Source organism: Heteronotia binoei, chromosome 15 (assembly GCF_032191835.1).
Source record: "Heteronotia binoei isolate CCM8104 ecotype False Entrance Well chromosome 15, APGP_CSIRO_Hbin_v1, whole genome shotgun sequence".
In the NCBI taxonomy this organism is placed as follows: Eukaryota; Metazoa; Chordata; class Lepidosauria; order Squamata; family Gekkonidae; genus Heteronotia; species Heteronotia binoei.
The window spans coordinates 64,755,260-64,770,943 of NC_083237.1; the positions used below are offsets into that span (position 1 = coordinate 64,755,260).

Consider the following 15,684-nt stretch of genomic DNA (forward strand, 5'->3'; position numbering starts at 1 on the left):
TCCAAATCCATCTGAAGTCAACTCCGAGAAAGTCTTGGCCTCGAGGGCCAGCCTCCTGTTCGTCTCTTTTGCCCAGTAATGGGTTCAGAGGTCTTTCAGGTCAGCGGTTCAAATCCAGCTGCAGGTTCTTGCACAAGGAAGCGGGGTCTTCATCAGCTGCTTTTCCGCTCTGGTGAAGCATCTGCTAATTGGTCGCTAATTGGTCCCAAAGTGGCTGCGGAAAGAGGGAGATTGTCAGAACAGAAAACAGATAAGCCAGGCACGTTTTCAGCGCCGTGAAGTGTGCAGAAATCGTGTGAAAATGCAAATGGATAGACAGGTGGATCACCAAATCCAGGATGTGACGGGTTATTTCGAATCAAGGTGTGGTTTTGTTGCCCCCCTTGGCTTTTTTGCAGAAAAAGCCCAGCAGGAACTCATTTGCATATTAGGCCACACTCCCTGATGGCGCTATGGTTTCACATGGAGCTTTTTTTTTAGGGAAAGCCCAGCAGGAACTCATTTGCATATTAGGCCACACCCCTTGACTCCCAAGCCAGCTGGAACTGCATTCCTGTGGGTTCCTGCTCAAAAAAAAGCCCTGGTCCTCTGCCTATCCTATGGGGAGGGACGGTGGCTCAGTGGCAGAGCATCTGCTTGGGAAGCAGAAGGTCCCAGGTTCAATCCCCGGCATCTCCACTAAAAAAGGGTCCAGGCAAATAGGTGTGAAAAACCTCAGCTGGAGACCCTGGAGAGCTGCTGCCAGTCTGAGTAGACAATACTGACTTTATCAAAGATTTCAGGTTTTCACGGCTGGTAACATCATTAGGGTTTGTAGAATCTTTCGGGCTCCAGTAGAACACGGCACTTGAGCCCGAAAGATTCTACAAACCCTAATACTGACTTTGATGGACCGAGGGTCTGATTCAGTATCAGGCAGCTTCATATGTTCATATCAGCTGCCTGCAGCTGTTCCTCTCATTAGGCCCTCTTGCCCCCCTCCCCCTGCAGCCCTGGCGGGGGGGGGGTCTATTTTCACTTTACAAAGTCCTCATGCTTATTGGGGAACAGCTCCAGGAATTTGTATCACACACGCAACGGGAGTTTTGCTCCTCCCAGACACACGGCGGCTCTTTTCTCTTTGCACCCACAGCACACAACGAGCAAAGGCTGTCGTGCTCTCCCCCTGCTGTTTTCATGTCCTCAGGCCACCTCGCTGGCTCCCTTGTGAAACTGACGTGTAGGCACGTAAGTAACGTGGTTTCTACAACTGAGCCAAGCAGAGTTTCTCGTGTCCTTGGCCGCAGCTCTGCTTGTGGCGTGCGATTATCCAAACTGAGAAGGGAACATGGTTATTGGATGACTCCTCAGGCTGTGGGGCCAGCTCTGTGTGACCTCCAGGGCCCTCTGGGCTAGGTAGGTTGTTAGAATGAGGATATCCAAGGGCAGTCTTAGCAGAGGCGTCAACGATAAGAGGGCATTGGGGCTCAAAAGGTGAAGGCAGTCCCTTGTGCAAGCACCAGTCATTTTCGACTCTGGGGTGACGTCACATCACGATTTCATGGCAGGCTTTTTTATGGGATGGCTTGCCATTGCCTTCCCCAGTCATCTCCACTTCCCCGCCAGCAAGCTGGGGACTCATTTTACCAACCTCGGAAGGATAGAACGCTGAGTCAACCTTGAGCCAACTACCTGAACCAGCTTCTGCTGGGATTGAACTCTGGTCGTGAGCGGAGCTTAGGACTGCAGTACTGCCAGATGACGTCATGAAACTGCTGCTAAAACCTGTGGGGGTTGTCAGGAAGGGCGGTTTAGAGTCAAGATGCACAAGTGCTTAAAGATTCTCATGCTCGTTTCTGTAACTTAGAAGTTGCCCCAAAAGACCCACACAACCACTTTTACCTTTAGAAGGGGGTCACTTCTCTCAAATGGGAGAGGGGCTTGTAAAGAAGAAACTGAAAGGAAAGGTCAAAAGCTCATCAGGAAGCTTGGAGACTATTTAAAGCTATAATTGTAGAAGCTCAGATAAAAAGCATACTGCAGGTGAAGGAAGGTACAAATAGGTATGAAAATGCCTGCATGGTTAACAAAAAAAAAAGGAATGGACAAGGGTGACCCAGTAGATACTGGTTACCTTGACTTCCAGAAAGCTTTTGATAAAGTTCCTCTTCAAGGGTTCCTAAGTAAACTCAGCAATCGGGGATAAAAGGACAAGTCCTCTTGTGGATTAAAAACTGGTTAATTAGCAGAAAACAGAGTGAGTATAGATGGGCAGTTTTCGCAGTGGAGGGCTCAGGGTCTGGTGCTTTTTAACTCGTCCATTAATTGAGTCGGGAGTGAGCGAAATTGTTCAGGGTGGTGAGAACCAGGGAGGATATTTGTAAGGCATCCCACAGGGCTCTGTTGAGGCTGGGTGAGTGGGTGTCAATGTGACAACTGAGGTTCGTCATGGGCAAGTGCAAAGTAATGTGCATGGGAGCATAGGGCCCGGGGCAGCTGCCCCTGTTGCTCATTGGCTAAGACCACCCCAGGGATATCCAGGAAAACCTCCAGGGTTTTCACATCTGCCGTATCGTGAGAATACTGAAACACAGTCCGAAGGTTATTGTCTCACGGGCTTGCATCCTTGGCATACCCCCCTCCAACTCCCTGGCTGACACTTTTAAGTTCTTGCTTTGCTTTTTATATCTCTCCTTTGGGACTGAATGGAAAAACTGCCCAGACTTTTGCTGGGCTCCATGGGCTCCATCAATGTTCTCCCAGCCACTCCTCTCGGCAGTTTCGTGACTTGTCCTCGCCGGGACTCTCGGTCTCCTGCCTAACCACCCCTGAACCCTCGCTGCTGCCGCTGCCTCCGCATACAAATCATTCCCGTAACAATCGCTTCTCCTCCTCAATGCCCTCACCTTCAGCCAGGCCCTGCAATGTTCCAGGAACCATGAATAGTCTTTGTGTTGCTCATTGAGGGCGGACCGGGGTCACAGAGACATTCTCTTGCCCCTGCTGGGGGTGAAGGAGGTGGCTAGAGCCTTAGCGGCCCCCTTGGCACAGGAGGGGGCTATGAATCACTTCTTTCTTCCCCATTTGGCCACACCATCTCCCTGGGTTACGAAACAATCACAGCCAGATGCTGACTGCTTGCCGTGTGCTTTCTCCAGGCGAGAGAGAGAGAGAGAGAGAGCTTGGTAGCCCCTGTACACCAGTGACAGCGAACGCATACGATATCCCCAGGGGTACCCAACCCTCTTTCAGTCCTTGTGCACCTTTGGAATTCCGACAGTGCCATTTTCATGTATGGCTGAATGTGTGATTTAAACCCCACATTTATCCAAGGATTGGGCTCTGATTTCACTGGTCAAATGGACACATGATTACATGGACGGGCAGGGTTTCCGACTGGCATATAAGCGTGCGTGAGTGTGTGCGTACCCAATCAGACAGACCATCAGTCTAACATTGCGTTTTCTCTGGCTGGCTACAGGAGTGGACGTTAGAACTGCCCTGGAAGAAGCACAACCACGTCCCCACAGGGTCCCTCTCGGCTCTTGCCTGAGCTGCAGCAACGATGGCGAAAGGGAAGCTGTTGTTGCCACGGTCTGGGCCCAAGCCAGATGGACCCCATAGGGCCCTTTAGGTAAGGGTACCGGTCCATGGCCTGTTAGCAACCAGTTGTATAATTATTTCATTATATATTACAATGTAATAATAGAAATAAAGGGCACAGTTGTATCATCCTGAAACCAGTGTTCCATCTAAGCTGAGTTTGCGTGCGAAAGCTCACAGTCTCAGAGCGGCTTACAGTCTCCTTTATCTCCTTCCCCCAAAACAGACACCCTGTGAGGTAGGGTGGGGTAGGTGGGGCTGAGAGGGCTCTCACGGCAGCTGCCCTTTCAAGGACAACTCTGCCAGAGCTCTGGCTGACCCAAGGCCATTCCAGCAGCTGCAAGTGGAGGAGTGGGGAATCAAACCCGGTTCTCCCAGATAAGTGAGCTCTGGCTGACCCAAGGCCATTCCAGCAGCCGCACGTGGAGGAGTGGGGAATCCAACCCGGTTCTCCCAGATAAGAGAGCTCTGGCTGACCCAAGGCCATTCCAGCAGCTGCACGTGGAGGAGTGGGGAATCCAACCCGGTTCTCCCAGATAAGAGAGCTATGGCTGACCCAAGGCCATTCCAGCAGCTGCACGTGGAGGAGTGGGGAATCAAACCCGGTTCTTCCAGATAAGAGTCCATGCACGTAACCACCACACCAGACTGGCTCTTTGGAGGGTGGACTCGATGGCACTGCACCACACTAAGCGTATGGGGAAGTGTTTGTGAGTTTCCTGCATTGTGCAGGGGGTTGGACTAATGACCCTAGAGGTCCCTTCCCACTCTATGATTCTGTCCTCCCCAGGCTCCATCATCCTCCGTGTCACAACGTCAAGATGTCTCCCTCGCCGTGAGTACTTCCATGTTGGTTCAGAATGTGTAACGATGTGCTACTGTGCTTGTAGACGGAGCTGCCAGCTTCATCATGCTTATTTAGTCTGCGAAACTTATAAGTATCCTTTCTCACCCTAAGTTGTTTTGTACGGCTAAGCTGTCAAGGCCGTATGCTCAGAGACTATTCGCTGCTTGCGGGTAAGAGTTACTGGAATGCTGGGGAGGGTGGGATACCGCTTCTTTGGGAGAGGGGGGAAAAGGCACTTCCTATTCAAACGAAATAACGGTCTGGACCAACCTCCATAACTGATTGTTTGCCTGTGACTCCTTAGTTCTAACAAGACCCGGTCTTGCCTGATACAGCTTTGTTATTTAATAAAGTTTCCATGATTAAATAAACACAGAGCTCATCCTTAATGAAGGCTGTGCAGTACTTGACAGACAACTCTGGATTTCCTTGGAGGTCTCCCCATCCATGTAGTAGCCAGAGCCGGCCCAGCTTAGCTTCTGAGATCGGATGAGATCGGGCTTGCTTGGGCTATCCAGGTTCTTCCACACATGAAGCCTCTATTATGATATTTTTATTTAACCTATGTGTAGGCCCATCTTTCTCTCGAGCATCTCAGGGCTCAAGGAAGACAGCAACCATGTAAAAACAGCAAACGTTTCAATAGCAACTTTATAAAACAAGCATTCAAACAAAAACTTAAAAACTGGTCTAAACACTAAAGACATTTTTCTCCAGGCCTGTTGGCTCCCCTAGAAGCACTCTGCTTGCATCCTTGCTTCTTGCATCATGCTGGACCACTGCTCCTGGGCGTGTTGCTCCCGAAAGGATGCTGACCCGACTAAGCCTGTGTTTGGGTTGAGAATGCCTCCTGGGGATTGGGTGGGGCTTCCTCCCTCTGGAACCGTCACGACTCAGGGGGGGTCTTACCAATTGCTGCCACCACTCTGGGTTAAGGGTCTCCCTTGAGAAAGCCCAGAGCCCTTCCAGACCTCCCGTAGCTTAGGTCAAATAATGGGCATGAGGCCAGGCAGAGTTAACAACAAGGGGGGGGGGGGCGAGATTTATTTAACAGGTCAGTGCAATATAACAAACAAGGTGCATAAAACAGTAAAAGGGGTGAAGGGAAAAATAACTAAATGCCTTAATGCATCTAAACTTACTGTCCCTAAACTGTCAGTCAGACCTGGGCCTACTCACCCTACCTCGCAGGGCGAGGGTCTCTTCCTGGCAGCAGCTCATCCTCAGCTCTGCCTCCTAGGAAAAGAACACCCCTTTCCTGGGCTTGGTCCTTTTATCCTCTCCTCCCAGGCCCCACCCCTCTCTGGGCCAGTTTCCTTCCAAAACCCTTGCCACCCAATCAGAGGGATGGGATAGAGGAGATCCTTGGAAATGTAGGCTCTTCCCAGTACTCCTAAGCAGGCTTCCATGGGGCCTGTATGCCTTGCTAGGCCCAGGATCATAACAGGGACTATCAGAGCCTCAGTCCTGGGCTTGGCAGGAAGCCTTACAGAGACACAGTGCACAGTGCAGTGTTTTCCCTCACTTTTGCCATGCGAATCTGTCAGGTTTTCTCTGTCGTTCTGCATTGATTTTCCTCCCTTTAGTGCTCAGTTCACTTTCTGGTCGCTGTTTCTTCAGGTTTTTTGAGAATGCTTTTGTGCTGATTTCCCCCTTGTTGCACTTTCAAGCCAAAGGTATATCGAAAGCACACACATTCCCTTGGATGTTCCCCGTGCCTTTTTGCCGTCCCTCAAAGGTCACTCTCCACCCACATCAAGGATGTTCTGCCCCCTCTGTACCTTCTGCCATCCCCCTCCCATCATCAGTGTACAAGCTCCATTTCCCCCTCATTTAAAAAGTTTTAAATTTTTTACAAGCAGCATGAGTCTAGCAGTATGGAGCTTTTGCTAGTCTTGGATCACTCAATAAAAACAAATCACAATGACTGGGTAAGGGTGGAGTTTAAAAGCAACTGCGCAATGTGTAGTTCCCTGCTGGTATTGATCAGATCAGAGAGGAGGCAAATGGCAGTGTCCACAGTGCAACAACAACAACAAAAAGATTTCAGTGCTGCATGCAAACAAAATAAAGGGGTAATCATCTGTGCAGAATGAACTTGACATGAGATGCAGAGAGAGAGAGAGAGAGACTGGGATGGGAAGCCTAAAGCTTTGATAACATTTTTCCCTTTAATGCTTTAGTTAACAAAGTTTGGAGAACCATTCTGGCAGTATCTGGAAGCCTAATATTAAAATTGGTGGCTAAGCCACATGGACCTTATTCAAACGACTGAATTTAAGAATAGCTTGGATTGATCCATTTCGAGGAAGAGTGCAATCTGCATAGGAGAGGCTTTTTGAAAGTTGCCAAAATCACAACCAGTGTGCAGGATCAAATTAGAGGCTCACACACACACACACAAAACCACACAAATTTGCAAGGAAGGGCAGTAAATTAACATTTTTTGTAGTTTTAGTGGCACAAGACTAAAAAAGGTTTCCAGAGCTTTGGGCCGGAGGACTTTTCCTCTTTACAAACTGCAGCCCTGTGAGAAGCATGGTGGAGTTGCAGCTGACTTTGCACAGAAGCAAACCTATGCTATCACAAATTGCGATGCCAGCGTCTGTGGGTTCCACCATGCATTCTGTACACTCAACGTGTTCCCCCATATTATGACATCATGTGACTGTTTTTCATTTTTCATTGTGGCCAATAATGCAGCAGGGAATAACCTACTGCTCAGCAATATGGAAAATGGGGCTTCACCGCTGCTTCTCAGTTTCCGGCAGTCTGGTCAGTTTCAATAGTGAGTTTTCTCCCCTGAGGTCCTTTCTGTTCACTTTCATTCTACCAACTAACACTTTTAAAAAAAAAAAAATTGTAGCTGAAGAATAAATACACTGAAGCAAAAAGAACGGTGCATAAGGCAGGCACAGAATCCGAAGTCTAAGATTAAAGATCTACTGCTCTGAAAACCTGCAGTAAGATGCGCGTGTTTCAATTTACTTCAGCAGCCATTCGTAAGTGGATTTATTGAACATAGGTCATTCACCAGAAGACATTAGATTCTTAGTTCTATGTAAGTATAAAGCACACCCCTTTAATCAGGATATTATTATGAAAAGAAACTTTTTTTATTTGTAAGTTTAAAACCATGGCTCCATATGGAATGAATTTATCGCTTGATTTTTTTTTCATATCTTTGAACTGCACTATAGTATATTGTAACGCACTTGTAACTTAGAGGTGATTTGTACTGTAATAAACCACATCAACCTTTTTTATCTGCATCATGCCACATCATACTATACCTTTAACTAAATTGTGATGACTGAGATGTTTCAAACACAGTGGCAGGCGATAGAAATTACTGTACCTTTAACTAAATTGTGATGACTGAGATGCTTCAAACACAGTGGCAAGCAATAGAAATCGCTTAATCAGAACATGTAGATTTAAGGAGAAAAAGGAAAAAAATATGGAATCTGTATGCCAACCCAATCAGAGAACAGCTTTTCAGCATGTTAAGATATGCCAGGAGCATTGGGCAGGCTTTATTCGAGTCAGGATTTGTGACACGGCTCTGAGTTCAGTGATATTTGAATGTTGTGTTTCTCCTGTGTAGTTCCAATATGAATAAGGCGACCTTCAGGAAGAATTTTGTGATTTGAAACAGTCTTCATATCCGGATGGGTCCATTGATTGCGTTGCTTTCACAGTGGCTTTGAAGGGACGGTATGAAATACCGCATTGATTTTTGATGGACTGTATGAAACATTTAAATGGCTATAATTTGTGCAACGCTAAACATTGGAATCAATTAATTTGTATCCATAATAAGACATTACAGTGTTGTAGTTACAAACCTTAAGTCTAGCTTGTTTTCAGTAACCTCCAGGTAGTGGCTGGAATTACAACTGACCTCCATGCAACAGAGATCAGGCCACCTGGAGAAAATAGCTGCTTTGAAGGGGAGACTCTAGGGCATCATAACCACTGAGATCCCTGTCCTCCCCAGGTGCCAACCCTAAAATCTCCAGGGATTTCCCAGCCCAGAGCTGGCAACCCCATGTACTGAGCGCATCCAACTTGTAAAGAATCTCTTATGAAACTGCCCAGAACCTCCATCACAGCATATGGTGGGCTGTCAGTACTGGACCCGCCAGATCATCTTCTCACAGCCTTATTTTAGGTGTGTCTTCCTTTTATCTGCTTGGTGTGCATTTCACTATTTGGCACAGGATTTCTGTAGCTTGCAGAAAATCTCAATACGTTTCTAGTCCTTGTAGCTGCAAAGATTAGGTTGCAAAACACGTGAGCAGTGCCTGGTAGTTTTGCCAGTTCACCACCGCCACTGGCAGGGGATGGGAGGTACGGCTGCCCAATCCAGGGTGGGAAACTCCTGGAGATTTGGGGATGGAGCCTGGGGAGGACAAGGACCTCAGTGGGGAACGATGCCACAGAGTCCATCCTCCAAAGCATCCATTTTCACCAGGGGACCTGATCTCTGTAAATCTGGAGATGAACTATAATTCCAGGAGATTCCCACATCCCACCTGGAGGCTGGCATCCCTAGCTCTGCCTGGTGGAGACGCCTCTGAAGCTGGAGACTGGGCTGAGCAGACTTGTCATGTTTAGAATGGGTGTATGGTTCAGTTCCCTATGTGAGTTCTTGTCCTTTCCATGATGTTTGGAAAGAGAATAAATTATGGTGGCCAGGGGTGGAATTCCAGCAGGAGCTCCTTTCCATATTAGGCCACACACCCCTGACGGAGCCAATCCTCCTAGAGCTTACAAAAAAGAGCCTTGCGAGCTCTTGGAGGACTGGCTTAGGCTTCCCAACCCTCCCGCCCTGGCGGAGGACCCCAGGATTTCCAGCCTCTTCCCCCGCTCCCCAAAAAAATGGAAGCGGGGGGAGGGGGGAAAACGGCGCCAAGGAGCGTGGCGAGCCGCCCCATCTCGGAGCGGGCGACGCCGCTGCGCTGCTGCCGCCTCTTCTCCGCTTCACTGTAGCTGCTCCTCCAAGATGGGCTCAGGCTGAGGCCATCTCGGAGGAGCAGCTAAGATGAAGCGGAGAAGAGGCGGCGGCAGCGCAGCGGCATCGCCCGCTCCGCTCCGCCTCTGAGGTAAAATCAGAGAAGGGGAGGGTGGAGGGAAGGAAGGCATTTAAAAAGCTTTGAGGTCCCTTTAATTGTGATGGACAGAACTCCCTTTGGAGTTCAATTGTGCTTGTCACACCCTTGCTCCTAGCTCCACCCCAGTGTCTCCTGGCTCCACCCCCAAAGTCTCCTGGCTCCACCCCCAAAGTCCCCAGATATTTCTGGAATTGGACTTGGCAACCCTAGACTGGCTACATCAGGGGTATGTGGCCTAATATGCAAAGGAGCTCCTGCTGGAATTCCACCCCTGATGGTGGCTAGAATGATGTGCCTGATTGATTTAGTCACTCAGACCATCCAATTCCTGATGCAAAATTCAAGTTAGATTGGCTCAGTTTTCCAGTCATTCCCTGACTGGCTTTGCTGCTTTGGAGTTTCAGTGGTTTCCTCATTGCTGGTGCTCACCTGATCACCAACATTGTACTTCATGAAAAGAGCATCAGCAGGGGCTGCAGGTCCCTCTGGAGCTGGCCTGGTTCTCCTTCCCCGAAGCCTCGTTTCTTCCCAGAAGCAGGCAGGGGTGGTTCAGAGCACCAGGCTCTCCCTGTGCCATGCCAGCTCCCCTTGGGCCTGTGAGACAAAGGGAGCCTCGTTGCTATGCACCGGCAGCTCATTTCCCCAGCTGCCATCCCATTCACAGGGCCGAACTCTTGCCCGGCAGCCAAACAACAACCCTTTCATTCTGTTCCAATGGGGAACACGGTTTTAAAGACTTGGGAGCTGGCAAGCAATTTGGCTGGCTCTGCGCGCAAGGGGGGGGGATTGCCTGAGGGAGGGATCAGGGCTGGCGGGAGGCCACGGACAAGGGGGATCCCAGGCCTCCCCAGAAGCTGCTGGGCTGTAGCGTCCCCCTAATTACAAAGTGAGTCACCATGGTACGTGGGGTGTGGGTGTGCATTGGCATGCAGGAGAGGCATGGCGTAGGGACAACAGCGTACAAGGTCGTGTAAGGGCACAAAGGTCTGTGCAGCCACAAGTGTGTGTGTGTTTTTGTGTGTTTGTACACATGCAGACCAGCTGGTACAGAGAAAGAGGGCTGGCTAGGTAAGTTTTTGCAGAATTTGAAAGTGAAGCTAAGGGCCAAAGATTCTCATCATGTTAGTTTGTAGCCAGGTTGGTAACTCTGCTGTACACGGTCGATGGAAGAAATGGAGGCTTTGAAGGGTGGACTTCCTGACCGTGTACCCACAGAGAAGGTCCCTGTCCTCCCCCAAATCTCTTGCAGTTCCCAACCTAGATCTGGCAACCCCACTCCCCACCCCCCATCTCCCATTGGCAGCCTAGCAACCCTACCCGCAGCTCACCTATCATCCCCACTGGGTCTGCTGGAGCTGGTTGTCCCTCCAGGAGAGGTTTCCTCAGCTCTTTTACCCAAGATGCTTTTAAACACTGAAGGTATCTCGAGCTGAATGCATACCTGCTCCAGAACTGAGAGTGGTGTAGTGGTTGGAGTGTTGTACTAGCATCTGGGAGACCCTGGTTTGAATTCCCCCTCTACTATGGAGGCTTGCTGGGTAAGCTCGGGCCAGTCGGGTACCCTCAGCCTCGCCCACCTTGCAGGGTTGTTGGGAGGATAAAATGGAGAACAGCGGAAGCCACTTTGGATCCCCCTTGGGATGAAAGGCGGGATATAAATACAGTTTTTCAAAAATTAAAAGCTTCTCAGCTTTTGAATCGAGGCAGAGAAAGAGATCAGAGGGGAACAGCTTCAGCATCCGAACTACTAAGCAACACAAAAACATCCACGAAGACCAGCAGAACTCAGACAAGGCCCCCATGTGGTGTTCAACGTAGCTCCCTATTCCCCCTAAAAGCCTGTCCTCGTTGCCAAGAGCCCACTATGCATTTAATCAGACAAGCAGGTTCAGACAGAGAGTAAACAGATTACAAACTATCAATCCCGTTGGCCAACAGACTGTCAAAATAATGTAGAGAAGGATGACTGGGAGTGGATTTCAAATTCTCCCAGCCCCTCACTCTGCTGTTTTTAATATAATTCCAATCGTTTAAAATGCAAACAAGATGGTATCTTCCATCAAGTCAGTTGCATAAAATAAACAAAAATTACAGCCCTATGTGTTACAAAAATTGTGGCCATCGGGCAGACTTTCCCCACTGTTGGTGGACCTGGGGATTAATAGAAATGTACTGGAAAGATCAGAAAGCAGGTTCAGCCAGACTGTTTGAAGCAGATTAAAAGAATCACTGAGAAACCTCTGCCCTCATTTGAACCCAGAGACTGAACAACAAAAGCATTACAACAGACTCTCAATTTATTGCACGTCACACCCGGGATACTTAATGGGTTTAGTATATGGACATCAGTCTGCTTTATATTACCCTTTGTCGTTGTTTCAGCCCAGTTAACACTAACAATTTGTGATTCTTTTAATCTGGTAAAAAATGTTGGCGCAGATATACACCAATTTCGCACTAGACCTTTAATCCTGGTTTAGCCCTGTCTAGGGTTGCCAATCCCCAGGTGGGGGCAGGGGATCCCCCGGTTTGGAGGCCCTCCCCCCGCTTCAGGGTCATCAGAAAGCAGGGGGAGGGGAGGGAAATGTCTGCTGGGAACTCTGTTATTCCCTAGGGAGATTTATTCCCATAGAAAATAATGGAGAATTGATCCGCGGGTATCTGGGGCTCTGGGGGGGGGGCTGTTTTTTGAGGTAGAGGCACCAAAATTTCAGTACAGCATCTAGTGCCTCTCCCCAAAATACCCCCCAAGTTTCAAAAAGATTGGAGCAGGGGGTCCAATTCTATGAGCCCCCAAAGAAGGTGCCCCTATCCTTCATTATTTCCTATGGAAGGAAGGAATTGAAAAGGTGTGCCGTCCCTTTAAATGTGATGGCCGGAACTCCCTTTGGAGTTCAATGATGCTTGTCACAGCCTTGATCTTGGCTCCACCCCCAAGGTCCCCTGGCTCCACCCCCAAAGTCTCCTGGCTCCACCCCAATGTCTCCTGGCCCCATCCCCAAAGTCTCCTGGCTCCACCCTCAATGTCTCCCGGCTCCACCCCCAAAGTCTCCTGGCTCCACCCCCAACATCTCCTGGCTCCACCCCCAAAGTCCCCAGATATTTCTTAAATTGGACTTGGCAACCCTAACCCTGTCCCCAAACTGGCATTCTGCACTAGAGTCATAGAATCAGATAAACCAACTCTATGACTCTGTGATTCTATTATTTTAGTGTAGAATGTCTGCTTGGGGACGGAGATAAACCAGGATTAAAGGTGTAGCGCGGAATCGATAAAAATTTCAGGTTTCCATAGCAACGACGCCAGGGCCGCGTTTCCATAGCAGCCAGAAGCCGCTGAGCCAGGAAAAAGCCTCCATTTTCCCATCAAACCCTGCGGGCACTTCCGGTTGCTGCTTCTAAGGTCCGTGATTCTTCATCTCCTCCGAGATCATGCTAACGCTTTGATTGGCAGGGGACGTTTCTCCAATCGCAGAGACGGGATGGCGGCAGTAGCCAATGGGCGGGAGGCGAAGGCGGGCCTCCCTCTTGAAAATTCCCTGGCCGCCTCCTCTCGCTTGGGTTAACTACACAGCTCTGGCCAGTGACAAAAAAGGGAGGCAACGTTTGAATGCTGTGCTGCAGCAAGAAGGCGGGAAACAAGGAGAAAAAACAAAGGAAGGAAAGAAACTTAACCCAAACTCTGGAGTAAGAAACCTAAAAGGTTAATATGCAATTAAAGGGCCAAATATAAAAAGCAAACTGTATAATAAATCATAAGCAAACATACATGTATTTATTACAGAACATTAAAATCGTTTAGGGGCCCCCTCATTAACCTCTGAAGAGCCCCGCGGCGCAGAGTGTTAAAGCTGCAGTATTGCAGTCCTAAGCTCTGCTCACGACCTGAGTTCGATCCCCGGCGGAAGCTGGGTTTTCAGGTAGCCGGCTCGAGGTTGACTCCATGCTTCCAAGGTCGGTAAAATGAGTACCCAGCTTGTTGCGGGGGGGGGGGGGGGGAGTAGATGGCTGGGGAAGGCAATGGCAAACCACCCTGTAAAAAGTCTGCCATGAAAATGTAAAAGCAACGTCACCCCAGAGTCGGAAACGACTGGTGCTTGCACAGGGGACCTTTCCTTTCCTTTTTTCCATTAGCCTCTATCTTTTGTACAATCATAAAACCACAATGGGAACCTACTTAAGTTTAGTGGGTTCCCATTGTGGTTTTATGATTGTACAAAGGATAGAGGCTTAAATGGTTTTAACTTTCTGTAATAAATACATGTATGTTTGTTTATGATTTATTACAGTTTGCTTTTAATGTTTGGGAACAAGAAGAAACCACCAGGACTTGCACACTAAAGACTGCCCCTTGGCACCTTTGTGGATTGTATGGCAGACCTCAGATATCAGAAAAATAACAATAATAATATCCAGCACAACAATTCGTTGTTGTTATGGTTAGCCTCCCCCCGCCCCCATTTATTCCTTTTCGTATGGAGATGTGATAAGATGTAGGCTCAAACTCGAGCATGGCAAATTAAAAAACCCCCAAAAGCCTATTCTATTGCATTCCGTAGAAAGCACCCCACCCCCCTCCCACCCCTAGTTCAAAGAGCAAGGGGGCTATTCTTCCCCCCACCCCCAGCACTGAGTTGAGGGCAGCCCCTTTGCTCATCCCCTCCATTCAGCTGATCCAACTTTCCCCAAACAGGCATGGAACAAATTATCCGGTGTCTCTCATCCTCTTTCACAAACCACATTTTATTTAATAAAGGGGGGGGGGTGCTCCTTTTACTTCTTTTTTTCCTCTTTTTTTTACACGGATGTAACAACAGATGAGAGAGGAGGTGGCAGCCTAGGGGCTGAGAGAGAGAAAGCTTCATGCATCTCAACAGGGATAAGGAGTGGGAAGAAACCCCCAACCAAAAAAATGGTGTAGATTCCTTCAGGGAAATAAATGCACCCTGGTAATCCCAACTGTGCTGCAAATCAAGCTGCCAGAGATGGCGAAAAAGTTGATACAGCTCTATTCAGGGGCAGGGGAGGTGGAAGAGCATCAGGAATCGGACATGAAGCACCAAAAAACTGGACTTGGCAACCCTACCAGGTATCTCTCAGCCCAGAGATGGCTACCCTCACTTTTCAATCAAGACTGGCTCCACCCACCCCCATGCTCCGTCCTGCCCCACCCCTACCCAGCAGGCAGACATAAATTATAGATCAAGCACTAGCATCAGGACAAAGTCACCCAGGATCTAGGGAAGAAGGGGAAGCAACTCCCGGAGGCGTCCTGTGAAGCAGTGCATGATTTGTGTGGTGGTGGTCCCAGAGCCCTTAGCTGGAGTTCACAGGGCCTCCCTGGCTACTGTGGTGGTAGGGTAGGGTTGCCAGCTCCGGCTGGGAAACTCCTGGAGACTTGGGGGTGGAGCCTGGGAATGACAGGGACCTCAATGAGGGACAATGCCATAGAGACCACCCTCTAAAACACCCATTTTCTCCAGAGGAACTGGATATCTCCAAGCCCCACCTGGGGGGCTGGCATCCCCAGCTGGTAGGGTTCCAAAGCCTGAATCAAGAAATATCTGGGGACTTTGGGGGTGGAGCAGGCCTGTAGCCACAGGGAAGCCTGTGGGGGCACTGCCCCCTGACTTCCAAACAGGGCCCCCTCACCTTCAGGGAGCCCTCCATGGGGGCAGCCTGGGTTTTGGGGGGGGGGGTTGCCATGGCTGAGCCACCAAAGCATCATCGGTGGCAGCTGGAGCCAGGAGAGCTGAGCAGTGGAAATAACTGGGGACTTTGGGGGTGGAGCCAGGAGACTTTGGGGGTGGAGCCAGGAGACATTAGGGGTGGAGCCAAGATCAAGGCCGTGACAAGCATAATTGAACTCCAAAGGGAGTTCTGGCCATCACATTTAAAGGGACGGCACACCTTTTCAATGCCTTTCTTCCACAGGAAATAATGGATAGGGGCACCTCCTTTTGGGGCTCATAGAATTGGACCCCCTGGTCCAATCATTTTGAAACTTGGGGGATATTTTGGGGAGAGGCACTAGATGCTGTACTGAAAATTTGGTGCCTCTACCTCAAAAATCAGCCCCCCAGAGCCCCAGATACCCGCGGATCAATTCTCCATTATTTTCTATGGGAATAAATCTCC

General features: G+C 49.2%; 1 protein-coding gene across 2 annotated transcripts in view; it reads left to right on the forward strand.

The window, feature by feature from the left end:
• The first annotated feature begins 13,105 nt into the window (after positions 1–13,105).
• GFAP (glial fibrillary acidic protein) overlaps positions 13,106–15,684 on the forward strand; it is a 32,151-nt gene continuing 29,572 nt past the window's right edge. For both annotated transcript variants that reach the window (XM_060256040.1, XM_060256041.1), the window contains exon 1: positions 13,106–13,249. The gene's annotated coding sequence lies outside the window, so the exon portion shown is untranslated. The remainder of the gene's footprint in view (positions 13,250–15,684) is intronic.